Raw genomic sequence first — 11,857 nt, forward strand, 5'->3', positions numbered from 1 at the left:
TCCTTAGGTCCATATGACCAAATCCTACATTCTTCCTAAGATATCATTTTTCTGTATATTTTTTATCTTCATTTTATACTCCTAGAGCAATAGTTCTGAGTCAAGTCACATTGGGACATAGTTTGGTGAGAATAGTTATAGCTCTTTAAACTTCAGATTAAATAAAAGTTAACATAATTGTGAGCATATTTTGACACATTCTCTGAAGCCTTTCAACTTATGGCATTTCACAAAATGTTGAAATAGTAAATTACAAAAGAATTAAAATGCTTCACGAATTTGTACCTCACTGATGTCATCATAATCTTGCAGCATAAAGCTGGAGGTGAAAAGGAACCACCTTTATAAATTACCCAATGAAATGTAAATATGTGCAATCTTTTTGGAAAGCAATTTGGAATATGTATCAACAGCTTTTAAAAAGTGCCTACCTTCTGATCTAGACATCTAATTTTAGAGTTCTCTCCAAAAAAGGAAACCAGAGATGTTAAAACCACATTTAGTTCATTATGAACTGTGTAAACATAAAATTGGAAGCAACCTAAATTCATACAGTGGGAGAACTTTAAGTAAATTTTGGTGAAACTGTATAATAGAGTATTATATAGCTCTTGAACACTATGTTTTTAAAGGGTACATAACACACCATATGGAATTTCTGATGTGTTAAGTGAAAAAACAGAATGCAGAATTGTACTCATAGTACAGTATAAAGTGGGTTCAAATTAATGTACATATGCACAGAAAAAAACTAGAAGAAAATAAACCACGCTGCAGATAGTTTTGTCTCTGCATTATTGAATTAGAGACAATTTAAATGTTCTCACGAATTCTTACCTACAATTTCTAGATTTTCTAAAGTATGTATTACTTTAAAAATACAAAAAGCATATAGTCTTTAAAAACACTTAGAAAAACAGAAAAAAAAAATCTTATCAGTTTGCTGGTGACAGTATGTCAGGCTAAATGTTGTTTGGATCTTCCCTACCTTCATATCATCATCTGGGAATGGTGCTAATAGGATAGAATTGCTCTCTTTACTGCACTGGATTGTTATTAACAATTTTCTGATTTGGGAAAAGGCACTGACTCCTATCATTTATATTGCCTCCTTTCTTCAGTTACCTGAGTCGACTCTCCCATCTTCTATATCTTAAACACAACTATTGAACTGTCATATGATTAGTTGCTAATATATATTTTATTACTATTTTTTGAGACAAGGTCTTACTCTGTTGCCCACCCTAGAGTGCAGTGACACAATCACAGCTCGCTGCAGCCCCAATCTCTCTGGGCTCAGGTGATCCTTCCACCTCAGCCTCCCGAGTAGCTGGAACTACAGTCGTGCAGCACCATGCCCAGCTAATTTTTGTATTTTTTGTAGAGACCGGGTATCAACATGTTGCCCAGGCTGGCCTCCAATGCCTGGGCTCAAATGTTTCACCCGCTTTCGCCTCCCAAAGTGCTGGGATTACAGGTGTGAGCCACCACGTCTGGCTTGCTAATGCATGTTTTAAACTTGTGTATTTTTATTTACAATGCAACTTTAAAGAAATTGGAGCTGTTTTCTGACACGTTTTTAAAACATTTGTTAAAGGTTTCCTAGTACTACAGAGCAGATCTAACATATATAAGAGCTGGAGAACTGAGATGGAGTTGTTATATGTGAAATCACTTAGAAAAGAAAATCAAATGCGAATAGTTTAGCAGGATGACCGAGCCATGTAGACTCCTTGGCCTATGGCAAAGTTCTATGCCAATGATTTTATTTGGAGTCTGGGAACTGATAGCTTGATATAAAAATCACCTGCTGTCAATTAAATATACAAATCTATCTTTTTAATAAATAGAATGAACCTTTCTTGTTTGTTTATTCAATAATTGTAACTTGCTATGTCAAATACTAAATTAACATCCTTAAGGAGGTCACAATCTAGGAGGAACATGGGCAAACAGTTCCTTATTTTATGGCATATGCTAACTCTGAAAGTTCAGCAATGATGTTTTAAAATGTTATTTTTTATGAAGTAAAGGAAAAGCAATTTTAGGTAATCATTGGCTTTTATAAACTGAAATGTCATTGACAGCCGGGATTAGAGTAAAAGTATCCCCAAACTGGAGGAATCCCCTCCCCATCCACATCATATAGCATCTCTCTCAGGACCCCCTCTTACTGCAAAACCTAGCCTCTATTCCAACAGTTCTGGGGATGGGCAGCATTTATTCCATAAAAGTGTTTTTTTTTTTTTTTTTTCCCCAGTGTCTCTTTCAAAGAAAAAAATACTTTCTTTTGGTCTAAATTGTGAAAATACCCAAAACATTTGATAGAAATTGAACTCTGTCAACAGTGTTATTTATACTAAGATCAGGACAATTTCTTGACATCATATTATTTTATTACTAAGTTTGGCTTTTGTTTTACAAATGTAATGTTCATATTTGAATTTTCAGATTGGTTAAATGTTAATGAAAAGCAATCCAGTTAATTTTTAGTAGTGCCTTTTCTCTGTATGCCTTTATTTTATTTTACATTAATAATTCAAGTTTACCCATCAAAATGAAGATTTTTTCCAAAATAAAAAAAAAATATGGTTTCCTAGTGACAAATGTTATATATGAGAAAAGTTAGAGGTGTGTAACTGGGTTTTATGAATAAAAAAATGGGGAAAAATCATCCTGATTACCTGTAATTAATATTGGTATCGTGTCTAGACCATTTTTAAGTAAACAGACATTTTTTATGTAATTTAATTACTAATTACAGTGATTTTAAACACCTGAGCTTCCTTTTCACTATCTGTAAAACTCTTTAGAAAGTAAAAATTGGCCGGGAGCAGTGACTTATGCCTGTAATCCCAGCACTTTGGGAGGCCGAGGCTGTCAGATCACCTGAGGTCAGGAGTTCAAACCAGCCTGGCTAACATGGTGAAACCCCATCTCTGCTAAAAATACAAAAATTAGCCGGGTGTGGTGGGAGATGCCTGTAATACTGGCTACTTGGGAGGCTGAGGTAGGAGAATTGCTTGAACCCAAGATGAATCTCAGCTACACCAAATTCTTCTAGAATATAAATTATATAAGCAGCACTGCCAGTTTTGAGAGTATAATTTTAATAATAGAATATTTTCAAATGAATATTTAAAAACCTATACATTTTTAAGTTCAAAGTGCAGATAATTTGGTCAAATTAAATGATAAATCTCTGTAAGGTGGGGCAATGGATACTGTCTTAGCTTGTTTTCTGTTGTTTGTAACAGAGTACCTGAAACTGGGTAATTTTTAAAGAGAAGGAATTTATTTCTTAAAGTTGTGGAGGCTGAGGAGACCACAGTTAAGGGGCTGCTTCTGGTGACAGTCCTGAACCTGTGCAGGGCATTCCATGAGGAGACATGCTAGCCCAGGTCTCTCTTTCTCTTCTTATAAAGCCAGCAGGTGCACTCCTATGATAACCCATTAATCCATGAATTTATGAATGGATTAATCCATTCCTAAGGGTGCAGCCCTGATGACCCAATCACCTCTTAAAGGCACCATGTCTCAGTACGCCATACTGGGGATAAAATTTCAACTCTCAAAGGCACCGTGTCTCAGTACGCCATACTGGGGATTAAATTTCAACATGAGTTTTGGAGGGGAGAAATATTCAAACCATAGCAAATACTATGTTCCTGAATATTCAAGAGATGGCACTATGCTGATTTTTTTTCTGTAGTCAGTGTGCAAACATTAAGCATCCAGGAGCAAAGCCTTGATCACTCTATTAAAAATGAAATTATAAAACATATTGGCTGTTTTTGATATGATTATTATAAAATTTTAGAAGACTGCAGCAATTAAACAGCAATGTTAAAATAGTGCTTAAGGCCAGAGGCAAAGATTATATTTGGCACAGCTTCAATAATGAAATATAGTACATTAAAAATACAGATATTTCTAGTTTTGCCACTCTTCCCAATAGATTAAAGAATCTTATGTTTGATCGAATTGAATTGATTACTATCATGTGTGTTAATTTTACAGTTGTGGAAGGGTGCTTTTAACTTTAATATTTTACATTTAACCCAGACGACTTTACATTTTCATCCACTGAAAAGAGGAGAACCAAATAAGTGTCGTCACTGCTGTAGGGTATAGCTTTCTTTTCTTAATTGTAGCTCCTGATATGCTGAAAAGTTGTCACATACTTAGGTTCCTCCTGGACCGAAATCCTATTTGTGACTCTATTTTTCCATCTGATGATCTCTCAAGGCTTCGAATCTGTCCCCAGATTTCGTTTATATTGTCAAAGCTACATATATGTATATATGTGATGTTTTCAGGTGGTCTGATTCCGCAGCATAGTTAAAAGTGATGATTAAATTAAAGCCACAGACTTGTTTTCTTTTGGCTAAGATATTTCACCTTTGTTAAATAAGCAATTTTTTCCTTTTTTGTTTTTTAGGAGGCCGAGGGAAGAAAAGGATAATTTAAATGAAATTTAGTTTCTATAAAGAAAATGATTAAAAACAAGGTAAGTTTTTATCTTAGATATTTTATCCAGGATAAAGGCAGAGATTCAACCAAATTTTTAATTATAATTAGGTATAGGAAATTAAAGTTTAAAGTATGCTTACAATATGTCCGATTGAGTATTCTGTTTCAAAAAGGAAATTTTATTGAGTTGTTTGTCTTTTGGGGGCAGTTGTTTACTTATTTTCCTTTTAAAATAAGCAATTAATCTAATAACTTTATAGCATTTTAAATAATCATAAAATGTATGTGATAAAGTGACTGCTATATGTTCTGTATATTTTTATCTATTAACTATGGATGGTTTCTAAAAACATGCCTTGAATAATAAAGGATTCTATAGTGTATATGCATTTTAAACATAATATGCTTTGTTTTTGAAGAGATAGCAATCTAAATTTTTTCAATCTGCTCTTGTGTTTAAATGCAAATAAGTTCATTCAGTTTTCTATTGGTGCTGTATTTGATACTACCAACTTTTTATTTACTAATGTAGGACATAAAAGGCACCCCCTATAAAAACATCCCGCAAACTACTCTATGGTTAGTGTATGGCTAATGTATTACCAGATATTGTGGACTTTGTACATATTCCTCACGTAAGTTATTCAGATAATTGTTTATATTAGAAAAATGTTATTTATCTAAACCCATTACATCATTTTAAATTAAATGGTTCATGAGAAGGAGCTGGATATAGTTGTTAGAATGTTAGAATCAGGGGTAGCCTTACCAAAAGGCATGTTTCAGACTGACAAAAGTCATGTGCTTGAGTGTAGTGGAGGCTAAGAGAGCCCATGCTCCTGCATCCAGGTCAACTGTCAAGTACCATATTATTTGGTGATCAGAAAGCAATGTTTTAAGCAGTTTACTAATAACTAATATCCAAATATGGTAGTTTGCCACTTAGAGTTTTAACGTGTTTTATGAAATCAATTGCATATTGAGGTTAATGTGTACACATACTAATATTTTCCATTTAACATAATAGGAAATAGACAACTGGTTAGCTTTTTCATGCTGAGTTTTACTGATATTCAGTGGAAGATACCTGAAATCTATTTTGAAAGGCTGATGTGGTGGAAGGAACATAGGCTTTGGTATCCACAGTCCTTGGGTCAAATTCTGCCACTGCTACATTTATGTATATTTGGAGAAGTTTCTTAAGTGTTTGAGCTTCAGTTTTTTTTCTATGTAGAATGAGAATAATATTCCTCTTTTACAGTTGTTTGAAGATTCATAAAAATACACATACAACATTCTAGTGCCTTGTGGATACTAATCGTATTAGTGAAGCCTATTACGAATACTAATAATCTATAATAATTAACTATGTAAGACAATAATAATAGCAAATTTTCTATATTGTCTTACAATCATTGGAACACTTTCAAATACAACATATATAATCTTCCCGAAAACTCAGAGAAGGATCTTATTATTGTTGGCATCTCCTATATACAATTCAGGAAGGTAATGCTCAGGGAGATTAATTGACATGACTAGTAAATGATGAAGTAAAAATGTGAGCCTAATTGTCTAATATTAGAATTTCTGCTCTTTATACAAGAAATATCCACTTTTCATTAATAGTTTTTAATTTCACATTCTCAATGACAGACATATCTATTTGGCCTAAAAATTTTAGTTTAGATTGATAAATAAATTCCTAGAAACCAGGTGTTAATTTAGTTTTTACTACAAATCAATTATAGGCCGGGTGTGGTGGCTTATGCCTTTAGTCTCAGCACTTGGGGATGCTGAGGCAGGCCTATTGCCTGAGCGCAGGAGTTTGAGACCAGCCTGGGAAACATGGCAAAATCCCGTCTCTACAAAAAATACCAAAATTACCTGGATGTGGCAGCATAGGCCTATAGTCCCAGCTACTCGGGAGGCTGAGGTGAGAGGATCATTTGAGCCCTGAAGGTTGAGGCTGCAGTGAGGTGAGATTGTGCCACTGCACTCCGGCATGGGCGACAGTGATACCCTGCCTCAAAAAAAAAAAAAAAAAAAAAAATCAATAATGTATGGAGTTAGCACCAAACAATTTCTTGTAATTGCACATTGATTTATAGTTTCCTGAGTGCTTTTTACATGCTTTAATTAGTTGAGGCACCAGTGGGGGCAGGATATAGGTGACTATACACATATGTTACACATTATAAACTTTAATTCCAAAGAGGTTGTGTTTTGCTAAAGATGATGAGATTAATAAACGGTGGACTTTTGTGTCTCCAATGTTGTTTTTGACTATGGGTTTTATATATCAGGTTTTACCCAAGTGAACTAAATTCTATTTCATTCAGCACTTGTAGGAAAAGTTTTCTGTTTAAAAGTAGATATTCTCGGAAATGCAAAATGAGCAAGACAAATTCCTTGCTTTTATAGATTTTAAACTTGGGAGTAGGGGAGACAAAAATGTATTTAAATGGCAAATGTTATAATAATCAGAAGCATAAGTGCAATGACGTGTAAGAAAGCAAAACCGAACAAATCTGGATTTGTATATTTGGTCAATTAAACTCGTAAAAGGTGTTAATAGTTTACGTGGAAGAAAACTGGAAGTGACCATAGTTTTCTTATAATCTAAAGCCATGCAGTTTTGCACTATAATGAGTTCTCAACAACGCGCTAACATTTATTATAAGAAAAATAATTAAGCAAGACAATGTTGCTTTATATTGATGCTTAATGTAAATGCTTATGTGTTCATTAAGTTTCGAAAGTGAAAAACTTAGTTCCATGTCTTAATTCATTCCACTTACGTTTAGGTGGGAATTAGATTTAATGAGTTATAATCATCTTTAACATTTGATGTATATATCTTCATCTGGGACACTTAGCTCCATGGTACTTCAAGTAGCACATTAAGAAGAAAAATTCTTCCCTTGATTTCACCTGGGAATGAAAAAATTCTTGAAAAAATTGAGTATATGTAGTTCGGAGTTAGAGTCGTTTTCCATTTCTTGTGATTAATTCAGGAAATGAACAGTCTGGGCTTTCCATTGTACATTCATTTTAGAATGGGTAGTTTTTTGTTTTACATTTAAAGGTGCTGCTTTCAGATGAGTGTTAGGCAATTCTATCTTTAAGCATAATATAAACCGTTAGCTAAATGTGGTCATTTTAATTCAGCTAATTATGTTCTGCATGTCATATTTTATAGGTAAAGTAGAACTTTCTGTTTTAAAGAAATCAGAACTGACATTGTTGATGAAATTAAACAATTGGATGTGCTACTAGCCTTTTGTCTTTAGAGAATGCTCACATTATATTTTATAAATATCTTTTAAAATGTTTATATTTTGTCTAGAAAACAAAAGAAAAAAATGAAAAATTAACTATTCTTCCACCACTCATTATGTGTACTTTGCCTTTAATAAAAGCTTTATACATAAATAAAATAGTATCATATCTTTAATGGTTTTGTAACTTGATTTTTAAAGGTAATAGCAGATCATGAATATTTTTCAATATTATTAAATATTCACTTATAACACAGTTTAATGGTGAAATTTAATAAATACACTGTGAAATGAATTGTACAATTTATCTAAATGCTTATTGTTGAACATCGACACCCCTTTCTCTTTTTCTTCCCTTCCCTTCTCTTCACTGCCCTCCCCTGCCCTGCCTTTTCTTCTTTACTCTTTCTCCTTCCTTTTCTCCCCTGGTTCCTTTCTTCTTTCCCACCTTTTAATGTTTCCTCCATTGTTAAAATGTGACAATTAAAAAAAAAATCTATGAAGCATGTCATTTATTATTCATTTAGAATAATTTCATAGAAGTAGTACTGATAAATTAAAAAATATGTACATTTGTGAGGGTGTTTTAAAGTATTGTACTTTTCTCCATAAAAGATTGTACCAATTCACATTTGTGTATTTATGGTGTGCAACTCAAAAAAATTTTTGTAGTCATATCTACCAATAATTTTTTTCCTTTATATTGTAGAGAATTGTCTTAGTAAATTTGGGGCAAAATATTTTAGACTGGGCAATTTATAAACAATCAAAATTTTTACTCACAGTTCTAGAGGCTGGGAAGGTCCAGATCAAGAAGCCAGAAGATTGTGTCTTGTGAAGTCCCATTTCTCATAGATGGTGTCTTCTATGTTTCTTCACATAGTGGAAGGGGCAAACAATCTCCTTTGAGTTTCTTTTTTTTTTTTTTTTTTTTGAGATCTCGCTCTGTCACCCAGGCTGGAGTGCAGTGGCGCAATCTTGGCTCACTGCAAGCTCCACCTCCTGGGTTCACCCCATTCTCCTGCCTCAGCCTCCCGAGTAGCTGGGACTACAGGCACGCACCACCACGCCCGGCTAATTTTTTTGTATTTTTAGTAGAGATGAGTTTTCACCGTGTTAGCCAGGATGCTCTCAATCTCCTGACCTCATGATCCGCCTGCCTTGGCCTCCCAAAGTGTTGGGATTACAGGCGTCAGCCACCGCACCCAGCCTGAGTTTCTTTTTACAAGGGTATAATCCCATTCGTTAGGGTTCTGCCTTCATGACCTAGTCACCTACTAAAAGCCCTGCTCTTATTATTGTTGCAGTGGAGATTAGCTTTCTACATATGAATTTTAGGAGGATGCAAGTATTCAGACCATAGCAGTGAAAAAAAATAGCATCTTTTCCTTACCCATTGCAAGTTTCATGGCTGATATCCCTATAAGGAAACACAGAGCAAGAAGAGAAGAGTGTAACAAATTTATTTAATATAAGTTTTATGAGACACAGAAATCTTCAGAAAGACCCAAAGCCACAGGGAAGTTATTATTCATTTTTTGAGACGGAGTCTCACTCTTGTCGCCCAACCTGGAGTGCAATGGCGCGATCTCGGCCCACTGCAACCTCCGCCTCCTGGATTCAAGCGTTTCTCCTGCCACAGCCTCCCGAGTAGCTGGAGTTATAGGCGCCCACGACCACGCCCCACTAATTTTTGTATTTATTGTAGAGAAGGGGTTTCACCATGTTGGCCAGGCTGGTCTCAAACTCCTAACCTCTGGTGGTCTGCCTGCCTTGGCCTCCCAAAGTGCTGGGATTACAGGCATGAATCTCTGTGCCTGGCCGAAAATTCAATTTTTTGAACAGTTGTGCAGAAGAATGATTGGAGAGCAAAAGAGCATGATTTAATGGTAATAAACTGGGGAGGAGCTGAGCAAGACCTCTTTGTTCAGATTCTTCTTGGCCTTTCTATAAGCCATTCCATCCTTCTGGGTATAGGGGATGACTTCTCTAGAATGAGGATCTTATTACCTACTTTCAGGTCAGATAATTCTTTTATGGCCAGTTCTCAGAGGAAAAGTGTGAAAGATCATAGTGTGACCTTCCTGTTTCCACTGTTTTCTCAGTTTCCGAGGTGCTGTATTTGGGGGTTGTGTTTCCACCACCCCATCCATATTATTTGCTTTTGGTATATGCTTAGAGAGAAGCCTTATCCTCTGTTTGTGTGTGTGCGTGTGTGTGTTTCTTCTGGTACTATCTATAATGGTTAGCATTCATACATACAGATATAGATGTTGGTGTAAAACCATAAGTTTTCTTTTAATATCATGCAAATTTAAGGTGCTGGGTGATTACATTCAGTTTAGATGTCAGGAAAAGGGATCTCTGTGTGAACTCAGCCCTACCCTCAAACTGCTCATTATTCTATTCCCTGTCATGGGCCATGATGGGAAGTGGAATGATTTGCCGCCTAAATGAGTTTACTATCTACTCTTGTTTTATCCTTATATGAATAAAGATCCTGGATATCTGGGAGACTGATGCTGAATTTTTTCACATCTTTAGCAAGTATGTGTAGCAGTTCTGTTCTTTTGCCTTAGATTTTCAAAGTATTAATCTTTCCCATTTGAATATTTAATATCATCAGAAAAATAGCTAACTTTTTTTTCTTTTGCTTGCTTCCTTTCATTGTGAAAAAAATTTCGACCTGTTTCTTAAATAGAAAAGAATGCATTCTCTTGGTTTAAAAAAAAAATAAACAACGTTGGAAAATATTGATCTGGCTTTCAAATCTAGCAGTTGTCTTTCTTAATAGACAACTTATAGAACTGTGAATTATTTCTCTCAGGAACTACTTTACATTAAGGAGAGCTGTGAAGCTCAGTTTTTAAGAATATTTGTTCTTGAAATGCAAAGAGCCAGACATTGGATAATTTTAATAGATTTTAAAATTCATTTTTTTTTTTTTTTAAGAGACAGAGTCTTGCTTTATCACTCAGACTGGAGCACAGTGGCACAATCATAGCTCACTGCAGCCTCAAACTCCTGGGCTCAAGCAATCCTCTCGCGTCAGCCTTCTGTGTAGCTAGGACTACAGGTACACACAATCATGCCTCACCAATTTCTTTTTAATGTTTTCTAGAGATGGGGTCTCACCATGAATTGTTCAGGCTTGTCTTAATATCCTTGCTTAAAGCAAACCTCTCGCCTTGGCCTCCCAAAGTGCTGGCATTACAGGCATGAGCCACCATGCCCAGCTACATTTTTATAGAAATATATTTTTATTATATGACAACATGTAATTGCTATACAAAAACAGCATTCAAAGCTGTGTATTTTTATATTTGTTAGAATATTAATAATGATTAAAGCATGTTACAAATTATGTACTCTGTTTTGGCCTTTTTACTCTAATAACAAAAACTCAATTTTTTAAATCATTGACCTACGTGAAATTGTTGACCTACATGCAACAAAAACCTTGTTATTGACTTAAAAACACAAAACTTTATTTTTAAACTACTATGAATACTATATAGCACTGTGAACATAAAAATTTAGCTACTTTTTAGTCATTTCATCTCATTAAATATCTTTTGGAAAAACTTTTCTCAAGGGTCCATTGCATTTTTGATGTGTTTGATTAATATCATAAATGTCTATGTTAATATTTGAGGAATCTTTTTAAACTCTGGGGATCATTTTCTTGATTTCTTTTTTTGCAATGGAAAGTTTTTAATATAGTAGACTCCTTTAAGAAGTACATCTGTATTAGGATTTCAGTAAATATGCAACTGGTTTTTCTTGTTTGTTAATCTGCTCATGGAGAAATATTTTCATCCAGTTACTACCGTTCCTAGCTGATTTTTAACATCATGAGGTAGTCGTCTGGAGGAGCCTGCACTACTAGAACTGCTTTTTGTGTTCTTCTTTAAATGTATCTTTGTCAGGAGGATCCCAAGCACCCCGAAGTTTGATGACTTGCTAGGTGGACTCACCAGACCCAGCATATAGTCATCCTCATGTTATGAGCTATTACAGTGAAAAGAAAGGGTGTATGGGGAAACCAGGCACAAACATCCAGAGCCTTCTGGTGGAGTCAAACAGGAAGCACTTAATTCCTC

General features: G+C 34.8%; 1 protein-coding gene across 6 annotated transcripts in view; it reads left to right on the forward strand.

The window, feature by feature from the left end:
* LOC105489997 (N-acetylated alpha-linked acidic dipeptidase like 2) overlaps positions 1–11,857 on the forward strand; it is a 1,462,458-nt gene that overhangs the window by 128,445 nt on the left and 1,322,156 nt on the right. For all 6 annotated transcript variants that reach the window (XM_071091264.1, XM_071091263.1, XM_071091268.1 and 3 more), the window contains one exon: positions 4,442–4,510. The gene's annotated coding sequence lies outside the window, so the exon portion shown is untranslated. The remainder of the gene's footprint in view (positions 1–4,441; positions 4,511–11,857) is intronic.

This window comes from Macaca nemestrina, chromosome 2, assembly GCF_043159975.1.
Source record: "Macaca nemestrina isolate mMacNem1 chromosome 2, mMacNem.hap1, whole genome shotgun sequence".
In the NCBI taxonomy this organism is placed as follows: domain Eukaryota; kingdom Metazoa; phylum Chordata; class Mammalia; order Primates; family Cercopithecidae; genus Macaca; species Macaca nemestrina.